The sequence below is a fragment of the Zingiber officinale genome, chromosome 1A, assembly GCF_018446385.1.
Source record: "Zingiber officinale cultivar Zhangliang chromosome 1A, Zo_v1.1, whole genome shotgun sequence".
In the NCBI taxonomy this organism is placed as follows: Eukaryota; Viridiplantae; Streptophyta; class Magnoliopsida; order Zingiberales; family Zingiberaceae; genus Zingiber; species Zingiber officinale.
This window is the reverse complement of record NC_055987.1, coordinates 83,032,607-83,054,130: the sequence shown is the minus strand read 5'-3', so window position 1 is coordinate 83,054,130 and position 21,524 is coordinate 83,032,607. Positions and strand designations below refer to the sequence as shown.

Genomic DNA, 21,524 nt, shown 5'->3' with positions numbered 1-21,524 from the left:
TGTAAGAGAATTACAATGATTGAAAGTCATTGCTTTGGTGTCCACCGCCATCAAGTGAAAGTGTGCACTATCAGTGGACAAAGGTATAAAATTATACCTAACCCCTTCATTTCAATATATGTCTTTATCACTTGTTGTTGCATGACAAACTTCATTGTGGACTTTTTTGCCAACTACAAATATGCAAAGGTATATTTACTTAAGAAAATAATAAAATATTATAAGATATTATATATTATCAAATCATTTAAATTTCTTATAGTGAAGAAGGTAGAATAATATATAGACTTGTTACAAGGATGCCCCTCTAAATAAAATTTTACAATATGTGTCAATTAACTCCCCTTTTATAAACACCTCTCCATTCACACCAGATAAGAAGGAAGCCACAGTTAAACCAAAGGGTGGTTCCTCCCAAAAAAAAGTTGTTGTACACCTAGAAATTAAATCAATTACTATAATAAATTAAGGAAGGAACCAGATAATTTTTATAATTTTTCACTGAATTAAATAGACTATATATTTTAGAATTCACACTACCATACTTTAGGTTTTCCAATTGTTTTAACAGGTAGGCCACATCTTTCTCTTGTTTTTTCTTGTTCGAAGTCTTAAATTGCTTCTTCACATACAACAACCATGAACATTAAACACATTTAATTAATAATTTAAATCTAACATCTAAAACTAATTAATATGTATATACGCACTTACGACTGTTAGTTAGAGCCCTAGAGTCAATCATTTGATGATTGTATTATGGACTTGTTGTATCATATTCTTTTATAAAGACATTTGTTTTTGGTTATTATATTTACTTGTATTGGTGCCAAATAAACAAAGTATAATAGCGTCCTTGAGTAGAAGGTTCTCACCTATATCAATCAGTTAGTTGAACCGATAGTGAGATGATATAGGGAACACTACTCTTAATTATTCCTAGTCGAGTATTAACATTCAGGGACAATGTTAATGCAATAAGACTAGCATGTAGGTCAACTCAATGACTTGATCTCACAAGTCATGGATATAGAGATATCAAGTTGACACATGGGTATGCATTGGAGAATGTATACTGAATGACCCGCCATGAGAAAGTATCATGGATCGTTATATGAGTGTCATATACTTTCTCATGTGGCTATTAGTATGACTACTAGTCCTTAGACCTGAAGTCACCATGGTTTCCTACATAAGGAGTTATGTACTTTGGTTTCGTCAAACGTCACCCGTAACTGAGTGGACTATAAAGACGATTACTGGGTATGTAACAAATTATGTGGAGGTATGTGAGTGTTGTAGATGGGATCTATCCCTCTTATATGACGGGAGTGACATCGATATTCTTGATAGAGTGAGACCACGAAGTGCATGACCTTGCCCAAATGAGTCAATATGAGATATTGAGCTCATTTGATTTAGTGAGTCTACTTGGAGTTCAAGATTTAGATTGCTCATAGGATGACACGGTCTATACATCACATTGATCAATCTAGAAGTCTAGGATAGAAGGACACTTGTCATATATTGTGAGGAGTCACAATTAGTAGTCACAAGGTGATGTTGGATCTCAACATTCTTGTAACTTGGATAGTAATGATGTGTTGCTAGATACCGCTCATTACTTATGCTCCTAAATGGGTTTAGGGGCATTGCCAATATTACAAGAACCTATAGGGTCACACACTAAGGATAATTAGATGGAGATTAGGTTCATATGATGAACCAAGAGGATTAGATTCATGTGATGAATCAAATTGGATTAAGAGTAATCCTAATTGGGCTAATTGAGTTGGACTCAAGTTGATTCATGTGTTCAATGAGTCTAAATTAGATTATGACTCAATGAATCAATTTAATTAAGTGAATTAGATTCATTATATTAAATTGGCTTAAATTAAATGGTTGGATTAGATCAACCATGAGAGAGATTAAGTCAAGTTTGACTTGATTTGAGAGGAAGAGGAAGAGTCAAGTTTGACATGACTTTATGCCACATCATTTGTGACTTGGCATTAAGTGGCCAATGATGATGTGCCACATCATCATAGTTGGCACATGTGTGTGCCACCTCATGGAGGTTACAAATTCCCTCTTTAATGGCCACTTAATGCAAAAAAGGGGGTTGCACTTCTTGAGGTGGCCGGCCACTTTTGTGGTGAATGAGAAATTCATTTTTCATTCAAGGCACATTCACATCATCTTCTTCCAAGCTCTGTCCTCAAGCTCTCCCTCTCCTCCTCTTGTCGTGGCTGACCAAGGGTGCTAGCACACCTTTGTTTAGTTTTTCTCCACCCATTTGTTCGTGTGGATACTTCTAGAGGATTGTACGCTTGACGATCTCGAGATCCGGCACTTCCTTAGACGAGCGAGATTCATAAAGGGCACGCATTAAGGGTAAAAGATTTTTCTCCTTGTAAATCTAGTTTAGAACTAGCATAAAACTCGTACTCGTAATGTTTTTGAATGTTTTACTTTGCACGGATCTGGTCGCATGGGGATTTCGGGGTTTTCGCGACGCGAAAAATCGATTTTCGCGGCCCGAAAATCCCAACAATTGTATCAGAGCCACATGCGAAGACTTGTACGAGTTTAGTTTGTATTTTTATGAAAAATATAGATTCTGTAACATTCTGTAATTTTATGATTTCTAGAGTTTTTATGGGTATTTTTCTCGTAGAAGCGAAACACAAGTGTTTCGACACTTGTAGGCTTCGACTACCGACAAGTTTTTTCCGAAACGGCAAAGTTTCACCCCAAAACTTTTTGGGATAATGGACTAAGGCACTGTAGGATTGCTTAGGGACACTCGCGATGGTTAGATCGCAGGTAGGGGCGCTGCCCCTGGCCCCGCAAGGGGATTCGTTCCGCGATTGCGCCTGAAAATCGCTAAACGGGACCGCCGGGAATTTTTACTCATAAAAATTGTAAAAATTGGTATTAACATTACAGAAAATTATGGAAATTACATAATTTAGAATTATGTATAATTTGTGATGGTCATGGCCCAAAACGACCCAATCTGATTGGATATGTGTTATAATTCATATTACGGCCTGCGCGCTGTCATTTGTGTTGTGTGTGTTGTATATTTGATACGCGACCTGCGCGTCGTGCCTTTTCTCCATTTATTCTTGTTGTAAATAAGTTTAGACTCGAATGTAACTCAAGTTTCAAAATTGTAATGTACAAAATTGGAGCCGTAGAAGGTCCACTCGAGACGAAGTTACGAGGAGGGCGCGAGCAACACAAGGTGGTCAAAGGGAGGAGCTTGAGAAGCTGTTGACCTTAGGTTGACCATCCGATCTTCTCATTGGCTTGAGAAGATCGTAGTAGGGCCATGACTAATCACAAATAAATTTAATTAATTGCTTGTGTGTATGTGATGCATGATTAGTAATTAATTAGTGCCTAACGATTAGATTAGATCTAAATCATGTACAAGATGCACCCTCTCGATTAGATTAGATCTCAATCGCATCAACTCTAATGCCTACCGTGCCATGATACCTATTACTACCTTGATCACATGTGTTGTTGAATCTGCCAAAGCAGAGCAACACATATTATCTTGGTAGGGTACAGAGGGACAATCTTGGTCCCGCTTATCAACGCATGGGCGAGTACAAACTCAATTAGATTGATTATTCCTAGTTAACTCGGTTTGATCGAGTACAACTATAGGCATTCTTCCAATGGTTGGAAAGATAGGACATAAATCACATTTATATTAATTCTTGGGCGTATTAGCCAAAGCTAACTCAAGTTTTAATATAACTGTTGATAATGATCCTATAAATAAAAGTTGCATAGAGATGTAATTGGTAAATCGTTACCTACCGATCATACTAAATCATGGGCGTATTAGCCAAAGCTAACTCAAGGGTTAGTATGATGTGGATCTTGTCCCACATGAATTATAGAATTCAATGGGAGCATCATTTAGTTAAAGGCCTAATTAAATGATTTAAAAGAATATGATATTTATTTTCTGCATTTTTTTGTTGTAGATAACCATGACGTCGAATACGAACACTTTCTCCCTGTGTTCTGTCCTTGAGAAGGACAAGCTCAACGGAGCAAATTTCCTAGACTAGTACAGGAACTTGAAAATAGTTCTCACCCAGGAACGTAAACTGTACGTTCTGGAGCAGCCTATTCCGGAGGCTCCTCCTGCCAATGCCACGTGAGCAGACAAAGATGCTTACAAGAAGCATCAAGATGACGCATTAGATGTGTCCTGTCTAATGCTCGCGACCATGAACTCTAAGCTTCAGAAGCAACACGAGTTGATGGGTGCTTACGATATGGTTGAACATCTTCATCAACTGTATCAAGGGCAAGCGCGGCATGAGAGATTTGATATCTCAATGGCACTATTTTAGTGCAAGATGTCAGATGGGGCTCCCGTAGGCCCATATGTACTCAAAATGATTGGGTACATAGAAAACCTACAGAGGTTGGGATTTTCGCTTGGCCAAGAGCTGGCCACTGACCTGATCTTGCAATCCTTGCCGGATAGCTATAGTCAGTTCATTCTAAACTATAATATGAACGAAATTGACAAGCCACTGCCCGAGCTGCTTAGCATGTTAATAACTATTGAGCTGAACCTTAAGAAGGCTAAGCCCCACTCTGTTCTAATGGTTCAGAAACACAAGCGCAAGGGCAAGCCCAAAGGCAAGGGAAAGTCCCAAGCCAAGGGCAAAGGAAAGGCACTGAAGCCTAAAGGAGGGGTCGCCAAGGATGCTACCTGCTTCCACTGCGGTCAAGCAAGAGGGATCAAGGTAACAGGAAGATCTTAAGAAGAAGCGAAGTGAGACTTCCACTTCAGGTATATATGTTATAGAAATCAATCTATCTATTTCTTCATCATGGGTATTAGATACCGGATGTGCTTCTCACATTTGTACTAATGTGCAGGCGCTGAGAAATAGCAGGGCATTGGCGAAGGGCGAGGTGGACCTACGCGTAGGCAATGGAGCATGGGTTGCTGCTGTTGCTGTAGGGACTTATCATCTATCTCTGCCCTCTGGGATTGTATTAGAATTAGATGAATGTTGTTATGTGCCTGCATTAACTAAGAACATAATTTCAGTTTCTTGTTTGGACAAGAAAGGTTTCTCTTTTATAATAAAGGACAAATGTTGTTCAGTTTATTTAAAAGATATGTTCTATTGTAGTGTACCTCTGATGAACGGACTCTACATTCAAAACCTTGAAAGCCCTATCTATAACATAAATACCAAGAGGTTCAAGTCAAATGACATGAACCAAACCTATCTCTGGCACTGTCGCTTAGGTCATATAAATGACAAGAGCTTATCCCAACTCCATAAGGATGGTTTGCTGGACTCATTTGATTTTGAATCTTATGAGACGTGCGAGTCATGCCTACTAGGCAAGATGACCAAGACTCCCTTTAGTGGGCACAGTGAAAGAGCGACAGATTTGTTAGGACTTATACATAGTGATGTATGTGGCCCTTTCAATGTCACTGCTAGAGGCGGTTATAGGTACTTCATCGTATTTACTGATGACTTCAGTAGATATGGTTATGTGTACTTGATGACACAAAAGTCAGAATCCTTTGAAAAGTTCAAAGAATTCAAGAATGAAGTACAGAACCAGCTTGGCAAGAGTATTAAGATACTTCGATCAGATCGAGGTGGAGAATACCTTAGCCATGAGTTTCGTGACTATCTAGCTGAGTGTGGATTCTATCCCAACTCACTCCTCCTGGAACACCACAGTGGAATGGTATATCCGAAAGGAGGAATCGTACCCTAGTAGATATGGTACGATCTATGATGAGTCACACAGATCTTCCGTCATTCCTTTGGGGCTATGCTCTAGATACGACAACTTTTATACTCAACCGAGTTCCATCCAAGGCTGTGATAAAGACACCATATAGGATATGGACTGGGAGAGATGCTCAGGTGTCTTTTATGAGGATTTTGGGTTGTGAGGCTTACGTTAGACGTCAAGTCTCAGACAAATTAGGACCCAAATCTAACAAGTGCTACTTTATTGGATATCTCAAGGAAAATAAAGGATATTACTTCTACATTCCCAGTCAGCACAAGGTAGTTGTGGCAAAGACTGGGTCTTTCTAGAAAGGGACTTTGTTTCTAGAAAGACTAGTGGGAGCACTTTTGATCTTGAAGAAGTTCAAGATGCGAACAATAGCACTGAAGTCTCGATGGAAGTTGAACTGGAACCACAAAGTGTTGTGGATTATGTTGTTTAACAAGGAGTTGAGGAACAACAACCAGTTCAAGTAGACATACCTCTTCGCAGGTCTGATAGGGTACGTCGTCAGCTTGAGAGATACTCATTTCTCTTGTATGACCATGATGACGTTGTGCTTATAGAGGATGAGCCTACCACCTATCAGGAAGCTGTGATGAGACCAGATTCTGAGAAATGGCTAGAGGCCATGAGATCCGAGATGGAATCCATGTACACCAACCAAGTATGGACTTTGGTTGATACACTTGAAGGGGTAAAACCCATTGGGTGTAAGTGGGTCTTTAAGAGAAAGACTGACATGGATGGACTTATCTATAGGGTCGCTTGGTAGCTAAAGGTTTCAAGCAGATTCATGGTATTGACTATGATGAAACATTTTCTCCAGTAGCGATGTTTAAGTCCATTCGGATCATGCTTGCTATTGCAGCATACCATGACTATGAGATATGGCAGATGGATGTCAAAACCGCGTTTCTGAATGGAAACCTGCTCGAGGATGTGTACATGACACAACCTGAGGGTTTTGTAGATCCACGGCATACTAGCAGAGTATGCAAGCTGCATAGGTCCATTTATGGACTAAAACAAGCTTCTCAGAGCTGGAATTTTCGATTCAATGATGCAATCAAACAGTTTGGTTTCATCAAGAACGAAGATGAGCCTTGTGTCTTTAAGAAGGTTGTAGGGAATATAGTTGTCTTCCTCATATTGTATGTGGATGACATACTACTCATTGGGAAGGACATCCCTATGCTTCAGTCTGTCAAGACCTGGCTAGGGAGTTGCTTCTCAATGAAGGACTTAGGTGAGGCATCCCGCATTCTAGGGATACAGATCTATAGAGATAGATCTAAGAGATTGCTTGGCCTAAGTCAGAGTACATATATTGACAAGGTACTCCTTCGGTTTGCCATGCAAGACTCCAAGAAGGGATTTTTGCCGATGTCACATGGCGTGAGTCTTTCGAAGACTCAAGGTCCCTCTTCTAGAGAGGAGAGAGACCGCATGGATCAGATCCCTTATGCCTCAGCTATAGGATCTATCATGTACGACATGCTATGCACTCGTCCTGATGTCTCGTATGCTTTGAGCATGACGAGCAGATACCAGTCAGATCCAGGTGAAACGAGCAGATACCAGTCAGATCCAGGTGAAATTCACTGGATAGCGGTCAAGAATATTCTTAAGTACTTAAGAAGGACTAAAGAATATTTCTTGATATATGGAGGCAAGGATGACCTAGCTGTAAAGGGTTACAGTGATGCCAGCTTTCATGCCGATCAGGATGATTATCAATCGCAGTGAGGATTCGTATTTTGCATTAATGGTGGTGTTGTGAGCTGGAAGAGTTCGAAGCAGGACATAATCGTTGATTCTACGACAGAGGCCGAGTACATTACTACAGCAGAGGCAGCAAAGGAGGCAGTTTGGATCGGCAAGTTCATCACAGAACTTGGGGTGGTTCCAAGTCTCGCTGACCCTATTGAGCTCTATTGTGACAACAATGGAGCTATAGCACAGGCGAAGGAACCTCGCTCACACCAGTGGACCAAACACATACTACGGCACTTCCATCTCATTTATTAGATTATCGAGAGAGGAGATGTGAAGATTTACAGAGTACCTACAGAGGCTAACATCGCAGATCCCTTGACCAAGGCTTTCACACAGAGGAAGCATGATGGTTACACTAGGTCATTAGGGCTTAGAGCCTACACTGATTGGCACTAGTGCTAGTGGGAGATTGATAGTTAGAGCCCTAGAGCAAATCATTTGATGATTGTATTATGGACTTGTTGTATCATATTCTTATATAAAGGCATTTGTTTTTGGTTATTATACTTACTTGTATTGGTGCCAAATAAAATAAGTATAATAGCGTCCTTAAGTAGAAGGTTCTCACCTATATCAATCGGTTAGTTGAACCGATAGTGAGATGATATAGGGAACACTACTCTTAATCATTCCTAGTCGAGTATTAACATTCAGGGACAATGTTAATGCAATAAGACTAGCATGTAGGTCAACTCGATGACTTGATCTCACAAGTCATGGATATAGAGATATCAAGTTGACACATGGGTATGCATTGGAGAATGTATACTGAATGCCCGCCATGAGAAAGTATCATGGATCGTTATATGAGTGTCATATACTTTCTCATGTGGCTATTAGTATGACTACTAGTCCTTAGACCTGAAGTCACCATGGTTCCCTACATAAGGAGTTATGTACTTTGGTTTCGTCAAACGTCACCCGTAACTGGGTGGACTATAAAGACGATTACTGGGTATGTAACAAATTATGCGGAGGGATGTGAGTGTTGTAGATGGTATCTATCCCTCCTATATGACGGGAGTGACATCGATATTCTTGATAGAGTGAGACCACGAAGTGCATAGCCATGCCCAAATGAGTCAATATGAGATATTGAGCTCATTTGATTTAGTGAGTCTACTTGGAGTTCAAGATTTAGATTGGTCATAGGATGACACGGTCTATACATCACATTGATCAATCTAGAAGTCTAGGATAGAAGGACACTTGTCATATATTGTGAGGAGTCACAATTAGTAGTCACAAGGTGATGTTGGATCTCAACATTCTTGTAACTTGGGTAGTAATGATGTGTTGCTAGATACCGCTCATTACTTATTCTCCTAAATGGGTTTAGGGGTATTGCCAACGTTACAAGAACCTATAGGGTCACACACTAAGGAAAATTAGATGGAGATTAGGTTCATATGATGAACCAAGAGGATTAGATTCATGTGATGAATCAAATTGGATTAAGAGTAATCCTAATTGGGCTAATTGAGGTGGACTCAAGTTGATTCATGTGTTCAATGAGTCCAATTTAGATTATGACTCATTAAATCAATTTAATTAAGTGAATTAGATTCATTATATTAAATTGGCTTTAATTAAATGGTTGGATTATATCAACCATGAGAGAGATTAAGTCAAGTTTGACTTGACTTGAGAGGAAGAGGAAGAGTCAAGTTTGACTTGACTTTATGCCACATCATTTGTGACTTGGCATTAAGTGGCCAATGATGATGTGCCACATCATCATAGTTGGCACATGTGTGTGCTACCTCATGGAGGTTACAAATTCCCTTTTTAATGGCCACTTAATGCAAAAAAAAGGGGGTTACACTTCTTGAGGTGGCCGACCACTTTTGTGGTGAATGAGAAATTCATTTTTCATTCAAGGCACATTCACATCATCTTCTTCCAAGCTCTCTCCTCAAGCTCTCCCTCTCCTCCTCTTGCGGTGGCTGATCAAGGGTGCTAGCACACCTTTGTTTAGTTTTTCTCCACCCATTTGTTCGTGTGGATACTTCTAGAGGATCGTACGCTTGACGATCTAGAGATCCGGCACTTCCTTAGACGAGCGGGATTCATAAAGGGCACGCATCAAGGGTAAAAGATTTTTCTCCTTGTAAATCTAGTTTAGAACTAGCATAAAACTCATACTCGTAATGTTTTCAAAAGTTTTACTTCGCACGGATCCGGTTGCATGGGGGTTTCGGGGTTTCCGCGACGCGAAAAAGCGATTTTCGTGGCCTGTAAATCCCAACAACGACAATAGCTTTTTTTCTTATTTTGTTGAGTTGTGCAATCCTAAGTGCATCATTTTCCACCTCTTCTACAGAATTACCATCCGACATTGAGATAATCTCTGTTTCTTCTTCCATATCACCCCCATCAAGTTTTCCTTTGCCCTTGTCCATAACATCTTTAGCTTCACCTTCTTTTACAATTTTTTCAGTCTCTTCTATTACTATGATGTTCTCTATAGGCTTGCATATTTGTATTTTGCTCAGCTTCCTCTTAGGTAAAAGTTTTCTCCATAATGGACTATCACTTGAAGTATACTATAATCATACCCACTACGATCACATATTCTCCTACTCCTTGTTCCAAAAGCAACTGGGTCTTGTGGATCGACTACACGCTCACTTGATTGACCTTGCATGCCTTTATTTTCTATTATTTTGATTAATTCTTTCACCCTTCATTCAGATGCATGTTCTCCAATCACTACAACAAAAACTGCAAACGACAACACTCCTACAACAACGGTTTTAAGAGAAAGCATTGCGTATTTGCTCAAAGACAACGATTTTTGCCAAAACCGTTGTCTTTGAACTCCCCATTAAATATAAAAGACAACGGTTTTGGCAAAACTGTTGTCATTGAGCAATATTTTTTTAAAATGACAACACTTTTTACAACGGTTTTATAAACCGTTGTTTTTATCCGCGTTTTTAGCGTCTACGACAACAATTTTGAAAAAAACCGTTGTAATTGAATTTGGTCATTTTCCCCCCTCGTTGTTTTCCTTTCCCTCGCTGTTTTCTTTTCGGCGTCGTGTTTTTCCTTCGCGCTCCCAAACCTAGGGCAATTTTCTTTCCCTCTCCTCATACAATCTCTTCACGCCATCCCGTCGACCACTGGATCTTCCTCCACAACGGTGTGCTCTCCTCTTTCTCTCATTCTCACCCTCACTCTTGATTTGTCTACCTTTGCCTCCTAAAGGTTCGAGATGAGCCATGTCCTTGGTGCGCTCCTTGCATCTTCCCCTCTTCTGGCACAAGCCTGGACCCGCTGCCTGCGTGCCAATGCAGGTAGCGCCAACTTCGTCATTGACAGGAGCGACGATGCGGTCTTCATCACCTTCTCCGGGACGCAAGCCGTTGCTTCGTCGTCTGGCCTTGGCAGAGGGTTCTTCGAACCTGTTTCCTTATATAGCAACACACACGACATCTTCGCACCGCTGGGAAGAGGCGAGGAGGATGACAGCGGGAAGCCGCAGCCCATACTCCTCCAGGCCAGTGCCCTCCGCTTGTTTATGAGCTTGTACCACACCTCCGAGTTCCAGGTCTGCGCTCGATCTTTTTTTCCTTCGATTAGGGTTTCTTCTGCTTCAGATTCAATCGAATTAGGGTCATTTTTTTATAAAATAATTCACCAAATCGTCTTAATCGTATCATTAATTGAATATGACGATCATTTTCCACGAGATTTGTTCCTCTAGTTTTTCTTAATGACTTCTTAGATCAGAGAAGAACATGAAGACATACGTCTGTTTCGCATGTAAGCAAGCTTCTTCTGCAGGGTCTATAGCAGACTGCAAAGGCATCAGGATTTTAGCCATGGCATCCTTGTTTATTGTAGTTTCTGTTCATGTCTATAGAACTACAGCAGAGTCGGAGATGCATATTTCTACATTATAAGCTCCAAGAAGACTGCTCATTTTCTAACAAAGAGAGTCAACAAGTTTCAGTCAAAATAGGCTAATTTTTCCATGCCTGGAGAAGACAGCAGAATCTTTGATGTCCAAGTAAGTTTGATCTGCTTTCCATTATAAAATTAGCATGTGACCTCTTCTATACTCCTTTTTTTGTTTAGTCAGTATTAAGATAAGAAGTTCTAATTTTAAATCATTAATTAGTATTAGGATGGCGCCGAAGCCGCTGGACTACGAGTTGCTGAATGAGAATGTGAAGAAAGTTGCATATGCTGTCAAAGGGGAGCTTTACCTGCGGGCTTCGGAGTTGTAGAAGGAGGGTAAGAAGGTTATGATGCTTTCTCATACACAATTTTCGTTGATTGTGCCACAACATGATTTGAGTTAAATAGAATAAATTTTATTGAAAGAGACTCTTATTTCGATTCCTGAAAGATCTGACTTTGATTGTTTTTTTTTCCATTCTTGTTATCTGGTTGAAGATATCTTCTTGGGTTATTTAGCACTGTATATGTTTGCTTTATTGCTTGTATCAAGATATGAAGTGCACATATGCCTTTGATTCTTTTTATTGTTAGCTTGTTGGGATGCCACTTGTGAGATTAAAATTTGAGGTTATAATACTGCACTCCCCTTGCAATTTATTCTTAAGAAACAAGATACAAGTTGGACTTACTTTCCATGAGATCGGTTTTTTTTGTTGTTTGCAGATTATTTTCACAAATGTCGGGAACCCTCATGCTCTTGGATAGAAGCCATTAACATTTCCCCGTCAGGTTTCCATTTTCTCTTTATTCTTTCTTAAAAACTACTTGTATCAAAGTGTTGATCATTCTTCTCTATTGCATGACTTAAGGAACTCAGTGAGAAAAAATCATCTTCACAAGTCAAAAATTCCTTGTACATGGAGCAATTTCTCCTTCTCTGTGCTCCCTGAGATAAAGAGACATTTTCCATTAGATTTCTCTTTTTAATGGTGTAATTTTTTACCTATACTATTCTCCAGGTGGTAGCATTGTGCCAAGCTCCATTTCTATTGGATGACCCTAATGTCGGGCTTTTATTCCCAGCAGATGTCATTGCAAGAGCTAAACATTATCTTTAATTGAATTCGGGTGGTTTAGGTATTCACATATTCCTACAATTTTCAACTTGCAGTCTACTTAAACCTTTTCCTTTTTGATGTAGTCTGTTTCTCAAGCTAAACTGCTTTTCAACTTGTTTCCTCTTGTTAATGGTGATCTGGAAAAGAAATGTATTCTATACTTGTTTGGGCATTTGTAACCCAAGCAATTTTTATGTTGACCTTTTCATAACATTTGTGTCATATTCCAGTTTTTAGTTGTATCTTTATATGTAACAAACCCAAAACATCATCTGCAGGCCTTGTTATTTTTTTCATGTTGATGAGTAAATATTGTTTTAGTCATTCTGATAAGAATCTCAACTTTCTTTCGAGCAATCAGGTGCATATAGTGATTCTCGAGGACTTCCTGGAATTAGGAAAGAATTTACAGAGTTCATTGAAAAATCTATGCATGAGTTGGACTTTTTTATTTCTTCTTCTAACTTTTGACATTTTGTATGGTCGATAAGTCATTTGCAAGGGATGTTCAATCGAACTATCAGATTATTAGAAGCAGGTATCGAGCCAGTGTAAGTCCATTTGCATGTCTAAATATCATTTTGTTTATCATTCAGCCACCATATTTTATTATCATCTTTTTTATGCCAGATATGTATTTGACGGTCAACCTCCAGAGTTGAAGAAACAAGAACTTGCCAAAAGGCTAGTCTTTATAGGTTTGTCATTGTCCCCCTCCTTTTTTTTTGTTGCAAGATAATGATAATCTTTAAGCTTATTTTATTCTTTAGATATTTAAAGAGGAAAGATGCAACTAATGATCTGAACACAACAATTGAGGTCATTGCTTGTGCATAACAAGTACCTTTATTGGGACTCCTTAGTGTGCTAGAATTTCGTTTGCTGTCTTGGTTACATTTGTTGTTTGCAGACTGGTGATTTGGAGGGAATTGAAAAGTACAGCAAAAGGACTATCAAGGTAATCTTTGATATTGCTATTTTATTGGAAATTATCATGAGGATCTTATTGATTATGATGCAATCAACATAAAGTTAGCATGCTGATTATCTGTTTTCTTCATATGTAACATAGAGTTTCTTTAAATATATTTTGAACTTTCAAATTACTTTCTTGAAGAATTTGATTCCAGTAGATGACTGTAGAGTTTTTTCACAGGTAACCAAGCAACATAATGAAGATTGTAAACGTCTCTTAAGACTAATGGGTGTGCCTACTATTGAGGTAAACTAGTCCACTTTCACTTATTGAATTCTTTATCCTTGCTACAAGAATTTGAACTAACAATGACACAATTTTACTTTCTCTTGTAAACATTTCCTAAAGCTGCATGCAATTTCTTAATATACAAGTATTGTATCTCTAGTTTTAGAAGCTAAACTCATCTTTCTGATCTAAAGGCACCCTGTGAAGCAGACGCTCAATGCGCAGCTCTTTGCAAAAGTGACAAGGTAAAATGATGCAATGTAACACATTCTATTTTATTTTTTTAACTTTAATATCCTAAACATATTTGTTTGTTATCAATCTCTAGGTGTTTGCGGTTGCCTCAGAAAACATGGATACTTTAACTTTTGGGGTACCAAGGTTTCTCCATCATTTAATGGATCCTAGTTCCAAAAAAATCTCTGTGATGGAATTTGACGTTTCAAAGGTATATTTATTCTGCTTTTTGCTAATTGAATTACTGTATTTATTCTCATCCTTATTTTTCAGGTTCTTGAAGAGCTAAGACTCACTATGGATCAGTTCATTGATTTGTGTATTCTCTCTGGATGTGATTATTGTGATAACATTAAAGGTAAACTTTCTTATGAGATATTGTACATTCAACAAGTTTAACATACAAGCTAGTACTCTACTGCTTTTTGTTTACGAAATTTGATAACTAATGTTCATTCAAATCTCTAGTATGATAATGCTTGTGTGGTTGAATATGGTGTCAGTGCTACAACTGTTCCATGTCTATGTTACCTGGACTTGATATAGTTCAACATGAGTATGATCGCAATCTATGACATGGCTATTTTTACAAATTGTACATGTGTTCAATAGGATTAGTGATTGTTCACTCTTAGTGTCACTATTTGAGTGTCATTATCCAAGTATCTATATCCAACGCAGATTTCGGCAGTTATGTCATGCTTTGGAAATTTCCATTTTTTTTTAAATGTTTGTTTGAAGGAAAAAAAAACTCTATTTCTACATTTGATGTTCCATGAAATAAATTATACACATACCTTTGCCCAATACGTCATTCTAACATTTGATGTTACATGACGCTTATTTAGTTGTTTCTGCATTATGCAAGGACTGACGGTTAAATTATATTTTGTGAATACCAGAGTTCTTTTCCTTTCAGACACAGCCTTGATATTCCTCTTCCAATGTGTTACTCATGAATGCAGCTGATTGAGAGAGGATTTATTATTATCATTATTAGAACCATATTTTGATAAGGCTCCTTGAGTCACATGGAGTACATTAGTTGGAAGAGTTTCTCCATTTCTTCTAGCAGTGGCTAACATTTCTGCAACATGTACAAATAGATACTCAAAGATTATGTTCAAGGGTAGTCATAAGTTTGAGTCAATGTAAAACTTGATGAAGTTGCAAAAAATCCTCTTTAAACCAGTCATTAGTTGAAAACGTAAGAGAAGGAGGAAAATTTGCAATTGTCTATTTTTTTCCCTAACTGGATAAAAGTAGTTTTTTGGTTGCTCTTATTCTTTGGTAATCATATTTATAGTAATTTTGACTATAACCACCTCAAACATGCAACTTCGAGTATAAAATGGCATGTTTCCTTGTATTTCTTATTTTCCAAGAATTCATGTTGTCATGTAGACTATAATCTGGAATTATAGAATTTTATAAGTTTTGTTGAATTTTACTTTTGCAGGTGGGAAAATTCGTGAGGCTTGAGTTTTTTTGATGCAAGAAGTGAGCTTTGTTAGGATGTAGCTTGCCTTGCTAATTTGTAAATTAAAAGCGCGCCATATGGAGAACAACAAATGGAAAACATGTGATTTAATGTATATGGAGAACAGTAATGGAAAACATGTGTATTTTGATGAGTAACAACTCATTTTGTATATATGAATGTTTATTTTGGATTTAATGTAGTAAATATTTAGTTTTGTATTGGTGGTTTGCTTATAGTAAAATAAGATTGGTTGTTTGGTATTAATGAACATTAAAGACAATAGTTAAAAATGTTGTAAAAACTATGTAAACCACAACGATTTTTTTTTGAAAAAAAGTGATAAAAGACAACGGTTTTATCCGTTGTAAAATATATTAAAACTATTGTAAAAAAAGCAAAACGAGTAAATATTATCTACCACAACAGTTTATATCTATTGTAAAAAAAGTCTACCACAACGATTTATTTCTGTTGTTGAAATTATCTACTACAACAGTTTTAAAACGTTGTCGTATCCTTCGTAGACAAATTTGAGCATATATACAACAACGGATAAAAACCGTTGTCAAATGTCTACAAAGACAACGGATTCAAAACCGTTGTCGTAGGGCCATACATTCTACAACACCCTCAGTTACAACGGTTTTTTCACCCTACGACAACGGATAATATCCGTTGTCGTTTGCAGTTTTTGTTGTAGTGAATGTTAGATCTTTGATTCGGTTTGCTTGAATGATGTATTTACAAGATTCCTTATTACCTTGCCATCCAGCTTTAATGTCATCTAATTGTGGTGTCTCCATTGGACATGGAATATCATCAGCCAAATCAAGGTCCTCAACCAATATTTTTTCAAATTAGGTAGGGATTAATTCAATCATAACCAATATAATTCTAAAGACAAATGTAATAAACTATATATTTACTTTGAATAAGTGGCATATTGGGTTATATCCGATGCGATGTGTGCTAAAACACGTCTCATAAATATGCACAGCAGAAAATAAAATAATAATAATTCCTAAATTATTACATCACACACACCACACGCATACAAGGATACAACATGTTAAACATGATCGCATAATTAAATTTTTACGAAAAGTAAATTTACACTAGGTGTACCTTATGGATGATCTGTAATGAGAAGGGCATCAACCGAAGCGACGTTGTCGAACCTCGCCTTTATTTGTATCCACGCCGAACTCCTCAAGACAATTCCTTGAATACAAGCCTCTCCTTCGGAAGTTACTAGCCATGAGCGAAGAAGATGGATCAAGAGGAAGAGGAAGAGAAGCACACAAGGGAGAGTTTTCTCCCTTGTGGTGGTCACGACAACAAGGGGAAAGGCTTCCCCTTATTGGCGGCAGTAAAGAGAGAGGGGAGAGGGAGAGGAGAAGAGAGGTTAAGGTTTTCCAAAAACTTTACAAGCCAATTAATGATCTCATGTGTATAATTTTCTCTCAACCATATCAATATATAGCCCTCAATAATGAGTTAGATTAGAAAGTCCAAATCCAACCCATTATCCCTTAACCAAAAATTAGCTCATTAACCCCTTGGTTTGGTTCACAACTAAACCAAGTTGGTTCATGAATAATTCATGATTAAAGCAAATATGGTCCAACTCTTCCATAAGAGATGTGGCCCATCTGCGCTTCCATTACAATAAATATTTCTATATTTGTCTTATGTATGGTTCAACCAAATATTTATCTCTTGATCTATGAATCATATTCTTTAACTTGTTTTACATCTTTTAGAGACTCGTTAGTGCGTGTGACCCAATAGGTTCCCGGTTTATTTTGGTCATCCATAATTAACTACTTAATTATAGAACTATCATGAATGACACCTAGTAGTCTATCATAATCACCAATTAGCCAAAAAATCATAGTTGATCTTAGAATGAATTCTATATCCTTCAACAGCTAAAGTGAGTCGTGTCTCGTTCCTTTCACTCATCTTATACCCACTTGGTTCAGGACATGGTCTATGTGTCTTGTGCCCACTAGGCTGACTACGTCACACCTAGCACAAGTAATACTTCCTCGTTCTACAGATTCAAATTACTCATACATGTGTACAAGAGTCTTGCACTCTTAACATGTGATGCTTTGCCCAAATATTTTGAGTAATAATCCTAATGAGTGGCCATAGGGTATATGTCTCCTCGCAAGAAGCGGTGAATCCTCTGTGGGCTATCCAAACACCTTTGGGCACTTCAACTTATACCCAATCATCCTGGGTCCACACCTCAATGAGATACTTGCTTAAGATATCAAAGTATAAGTTTCCATGACCAAGATAATTTGTATAGCTCAAGTTAAAGGAAACTTGCACTCGTGCTGCAGTAAGAACTTTATAGACATATCTATATATGTAGAGAACCATATGAAGTGATACAGTGAGTCACTCCAATGAACTAGTTACCATAACTAGCATCTACGTTTAACTCTCAACATCCCAACGTCTCTAGCTAGTGAGAAAATAGCTACTTGGCCAAATAAAGAATATAACCCGTGCTAGTCTTATAAAATTGATGGTGTCCGAATATATTAATTCGACGACGAGGAAAATTTCAATATATTCATAATTGTACATGTACAGATAATCACTAGTTGTGATCCAATCAAAAATTCTCTCATGTTATAAATTATATTATGGATATTCAATAAATGAGTTTAAGACAATCAACCATATAATATGCACTCAAATAGTGAATCTATACTTATTAAATAAATAGAAAAGGATGTAAGGCATGTAAACTACGGTGGCCAAATAATAATTAAATAATAAGGTTATTCGAGAAATAATCTTACTAGATTTTTCAGGAATTTCTAGAAATTTTTCGTGGTTTAAATGGAGTCCGTATGACTCGTTTTGAGGAGATGAATCGGTAGGGTTAGGTAGAAGCCTATTTGGAAGACCATTTAAATAGGAGTTGATTGAAAATTAGTTTAGGGTTTAATTAATTAACCCTAAGTCCTATGTGTATAATCCTATTTTCTTTCTTTTCTTTCCCGATTCCTCACATCCGCTCGATCTTCCTTCTCTCTCGTGCCAGAACCCTTCTTCCTCTTCTCATCTCCTTCACGAGCGATCTCCGGCCAATCCACCACCGTCAGCGTCGAGAGCCACTACCCGAGCTGACGTCGCTCGAACTCCACTCCTCTCCCTTCTCCCTCACTATAGGCATGTTCCTGTCGCTACCCCGTGCCCTAGCCATCCTCACCGCCCGATCTCCTTCACCCTCTCCTTTCTTTCAGCACTGTCGCAGACCACCATGCGCCGACGCTCAGTCGCCGACACCTGATCATCTTCCCTTCAACCGACCATCACTGCTCTACCGTCGACCTCTCTTCGGCTATGAGCAGATCGATCGGTCTCCCAGTCGGGGTAGCGATGCTTCCTTCTCCTCTCGCATCTCTGCCCCTGATATGCCCGATGTTGCTTAATTGTCACGTGGGAGGAGCAGACCTATTTCATTGCTCCTCTTGTTCTCTGTTCGTGTCGTCAATTCCTCATCGGTTACATCTCCACGGGTAGCCCTTGGATCATTGGTACTTGTGAGAAATCGATCTCAGTAGGCTCCCCTCTGCTACCAAGTCGTCGGCCACTACCTGAGGTTGCACGGATCATGGTTATGCCACCCTTTCCTCAGCACACAATGCACGTGATTGTGCCCATGCTGATCATGCCACTATTGCAGTCTCCACCAGCCATTGGTTGCATTAGGCTCCATCACCGAGAAGCTGCTGTAGATCTAGAATTGAGGTAACAAAACTTAATCTGAACAAATAATGAATTGTCCGTAATTGTTAAGCTTGGATGTGATTAGTGTGATGTGTATTGGTTTGGAGTTAGTTAATCTATGGTTAAGAGATAGGTTGAGTAGATAGTCTTCATATAGTGATTAAATCAATTGTTGGATTGGTTAATGATCTTGATAGATTGGTTTATTGTTACATGTAGATCAACGCAAGGGATGGATTTTATTTATGGAATAGAAATTGATTTAAGTTGTATTGGATTTATGATGCTTAGCTTGATAGTTGATTATAAGTTGTGAATTCAGTTGTGATGTGTTGATTAAATAGCATTGGATTGATTAATGGATAAATTTGGTGAGTATTTGAATTGATCGTTATTAATTGGACTTGGATCATCAGGTGAAATTAAATGAGATTACCTAATCAAATTAGGATTGAGTTTTGGGTTTAGCTAGTTGTCATATATGTGATTAGCTAAACTATATATCATGTGATTTGTAGGACGTTGATTCGAGACGAGCATCTTGATCTGGGATTTGTTTCAGATACGAACTACTGATTAAGGCTGGTACTTCTTGCTTAATCTCTTTAGTATATATTGATCTTAGTGCATGAGCTATCTTTGGATAGAAACTGTTTTTACCTTGACTCCACTCTTATTTTTCCTACGCTTGATACTTCCACTCGATCTTTGAGATATTCGTTTCTATATCTATACAGTTTCACGTTGCTATCTATATGATATTTAGCATATACCAGACACCTAATACTAGATATTAGATATTGGATATATATAGATACCAGATACCATGATTACTTGTTTTGACTACTATATATTCATGTTTCTTATTGAGCATGCTGGCTTTATGTAGCATACCTGATTTCTGTTTATATATATGATGCCTGCTCAATTTTACGCATCATGTCATTGCATTCATGCCGACGACCATGTCTCCCTTGTGGTTGAGAGGGTCGTTGGTCAGAGCCGCACACTCAGTCACTCATGGGTAGTGGTAGCTAGAGCGTGTCGCTTGTCCTGACATGCTCCCACTCGCTCACTCATGGGTGGTGATTACTGGAGTTGTGAGCTATAGGGACCCCCGTCGCAGATGTAGCTAGTTAGCTACTATGCAACTATCCCCTCGGCCACTCGAGAGTAGTGGTAGCTGGAGTGGTGTACAGTCTGTCATTGTCCCGACCTCTCGACCATACAGGGGTCATGGTACAGGGGGTGGGCGGGAGTGACCATCCGTGCATACGCTGTTCTTATTATACCTGTTGATGTTGTTGCTTACTTATGCTGTTATTGCTTTCTTATGCTATTGTTGCTTACTTATGCTGATATGCTCACATAGGTTGAGATATATACCTGAGGTATGGGTTTAGATACTGGTTTGCTTATTGGTAATATGTATATACCTCACATGTTACCCATTTAGTTATGAGCACTACTGTAGCAGGTCTTTGTTACACCTGACTTTCTATTACTAGCCTAGGATATGGTTTCAGGTATGGACACTTATTATGATATCACTGTTGTATCTGTTATTTTCCCTACGAGACTGTACACCTTTGTATCTCTAGTTCTTTACTATATTCATGCACTATCTGTCTATTACCTGCTGAGTCTTAGTACTCACCACCCCATAAACAGGTTTATTTCTCCAGGTAATAGGTAAAAGATTTATGGAGTCGCTTGGAGGTCCTGTTCGCCAATCCCACGTCACATTCGAGGATGATTTTCTGGTTTTAGTTTCTTACACTATTTTGTTTTGGATATGTGATCTTGGCATTGTAATAATTTAATGTGGACTTGGAGTTTTGTCTTGTGGTGTCTTGTATTTGGTTTGGTGATGTTGTGTCAAGCTAAGCCGGCTCATAGTTAGTTTTTTTTGTTCATTTCATGTCCGTTATTTTGTGATTTCTGCTGTGTTATGTTTCAGCCAAGTGGGTTGCATTATTAACTGTGTGGTTATGTTATGTTTCAGCCGTGTGGGTTGCATTATTAACTGTGTGGGTGTGTGTATATTCTAGTTGTATGTGGCTGATGTATTTTATATGTATGTATGCCTCAGATTATCACTGGTAAAAGGGAGATGCTGTCGATATTTTTCGGTAGGGACCCCTTTGGGGGCGTGATAATTTTTTGGTATTAGAGCCACAAGTTTATGAGGCCTATTTTCTGTGTTTTGGATTTTTGTGATTTGATT

At 38.4% G+C, this 21,524-nt stretch overlaps 2 long non-coding RNA genes across 2 annotated transcripts; both read left to right on the top strand.

Annotated features, from left to right (window-relative positions):
• The first annotated feature begins 12,258 nt into the window (after positions 1 to 12,258).
• LOC122005922 lies at positions 12,259 to 13,022 on the top strand. Its single transcript, XR_006118579.1, has 3 exons — positions 12,259 to 12,288; positions 12,519 to 12,636; positions 12,979 to 13,022. It is a non-coding gene; the product is annotated as an uncharacterized LOC122005922 (long non-coding RNA).
• A 518-nt stretch (positions 13,023 to 13,540) lies between these two features.
• On the top strand, positions 13,541 to 14,032 carry LOC122005915. The gene is made up of 3 exons (XR_006118578.1): positions 13,541 to 13,575; positions 13,774 to 13,839; positions 14,016 to 14,032. It is a non-coding gene; the product is annotated as an uncharacterized LOC122005915 (long non-coding RNA).
• Positions 14,033 to 21,524: the final 7,492 nt, after the last annotated feature.